General features: G+C 33.8%; 1 protein-coding gene across 1 annotated transcript in view; it reads left to right on the top strand.

Annotated features, from left to right (window-relative positions):
* Nucleotides 1-2,500, top strand: part of LOC125045056 — a 32,760-nt gene that overhangs the window by 28,109 nt on the left and 2,151 nt on the right. The window lies entirely within an intron of this gene.

The raw sequence follows: 2,500 nt of genomic DNA, 5'->3' as shown, positions 1-2,500 counted from the left end.
TCTTTCTCTCTCTTCCTCTCTCTCTCTCTTCCTCTCTCTCTCTCTCTCTCTCTCTTCCTCTCATTCTCTCTCTCTCTCTCTCTCTCTCTCTCTCTCTCTCTCTCTCTCTGCCTGTCTATCTATCTATCTAACTGTTTATCCATCTCTCTCTCTCTCTCTCTCTCTCTCTCTGCCTTTCTCTCTATCTAACTGTTTATCCATCTCTCTCTCTCTCTCTGCCTTTCTATCTATCTATCTAACTGTTTATCCATCTCTCTCTCTCTGCCTTTCTCTCTATCTATCTAACTGTTTATCCATCTCTCTCTCTCTCTCTGCCTTTCTATCTATCTATCTAACTGTTTATCCATCTCTCTTTCTAACTCTCTCTCTCTCTCTCTCTCTCTCTCTCTCTCTCTCTCTCTCTCTCTCTCTCTCTCTCTCTCTCTCTCTGTATTATATATAAACTTTTTATATGAATTTCTTTTTTATCACGCAGAAATGCCTGAGGAGATTCAAACTTTTTTTTTCCATACCTCTCGCCAAGAATTTAAAAAAGACGAGGCGTTTCTTATAACTCTAAAGTACCTTCCGACTTTTATTATCTTTTGGACAAGAGAGAGTAGATTCTAAAAAGAATTTTCGAAATACTCGTCACTCTTTTTCAACAATTATGATATTCTAATTTTTCTTATTTTCAGAAGCTCTTCATTCTTAATTTTTACGTCACAGTTATTGTTTTTTTTTCCCACATTTCTCTTAAAGCGTTTCCGACGAAAAAAATAACTTCTATCCTAATTAACTCTAGCTGATGCCATGATTTTATTTCTACATTAATACGTTTTATTAAAATGTTATTTTATAATTCAAGTTTTATTTTATTTCTTAAAATATTATTTCTACATTACTACATATTAAATTAAAAGTTAGTTTCTATGATATAAGTATTCCAACTTATATATAAAATGTTTGTTATTCTATTTTCACTATTTACTTTTCTTCTGTGCTTTCATATTACTGCTTCTTTCTACTTTGCTCCAGTTATACTTTGACATAGATATCCTTGCTGTATTGCGTTGTTCGTCGTGTCAATAAGGACTAAAATCCCGCAGAACGTAATTGAAACTCGACTCTCTTGCTGAGACTCATCGCTTGTATTGTTGTTTATAGCACTTTGAATAAATTTGTTGCATGCTTCAGACAATCTCTCTCTCTCTCTCTCTCTCTCACTCTTTCTCTCTCTCTCTCTCTCTCTTTCTGATATATATGTATATATATATACTAATACATATATAAATATATATATATATATATATATATATATATATATATATATGCGCACACACACACACAAACATATATATATATATATATATATATATATATATATATATATAAACACACACACACACACACACACATATATATATATGTATAGATATGTATATATATATATATATATATATATATATATATGTGTGTGTGTGTGTGTGTGTATGTATGTATATATACACACATACATATATATAGATAGATACATATAGATATATAGATAGATAGATAGATATAAGTATTGATATAGATATAAATATAGATATAGGGTGTAGATATATATATACATATATATATAAATAATATAGGTATGTATATACCTACATACATACATACATACATAAATATATGTATATATGAATATATGTACATATATATACATATATATACATATATGTATATATATATATGTATACATACATACACATATATACATATATATATATATATATATATATATATATATATATTTACACACACACACACACACACACATTCATACCATAATATTTGTATGTATGTGTATATATATACCTATACAGATACACATACATGCATCTTCGCATATATGCAGCATGACGCGAGCGTCGGCCGCGCAGCAGCTCCCTTTAAGACGCAAGTCGGCGTCAGAGGCTATGGAGATTGATCACCTCCTGGCTTAAGGGCGGACATGACTTGGCATCAGGTGGCCGGCCGGTGTCATGACCTACTGCATGGCGGAGTTCAGGGCTGGTCCCATCTCTGGAGGAAGCAGGCAATCTAGCTTAAGCCAAGGTCATTCACGAGTCCTTGCAGTCGTTGTTGTGGTTGGGCATCATGGTAGTAGGACTCGAAGAGTTGTGAGGTACTGTGGTGATGTCTGCGACTTGTAACGCTTATGTTGTGGTTATTTTGTGTTGGTTTAATGTGACGGATGTGGAGTGTTGTGTATTGTGTTACACGGTAGATTTTGCGATGTCTGACCATATGCAGTTATTTCGTAAATTAAGGTCGACTTGCTGTAGTAATTACTGTTAGTTCACGATTTCTATTTTGGTTTCTAGTGCTAACGATGACGTTATATAATACCGATGAGGCTGTAGCAGCGGCCGCCTTCGCTCAGTGGCCCCGCGGGAACTCGTAGATGTGTCTCTCTCGCTCTACGCTGACGCATCAAATTACTGAACGATCGTAAACTTAAATATGTACCTCT

Source organism: Penaeus chinensis, chromosome 36, assembly GCF_019202785.1.
Source record: "Penaeus chinensis breed Huanghai No. 1 chromosome 36, ASM1920278v2, whole genome shotgun sequence".
Classification (NCBI taxonomy): domain Eukaryota; kingdom Metazoa; phylum Arthropoda; class Malacostraca; order Decapoda; family Penaeidae; genus Penaeus; species Penaeus chinensis.
Note: the sequence above shows the minus strand (reverse complement) of the source record. Positions and strands in the feature narration are given on the sequence as shown.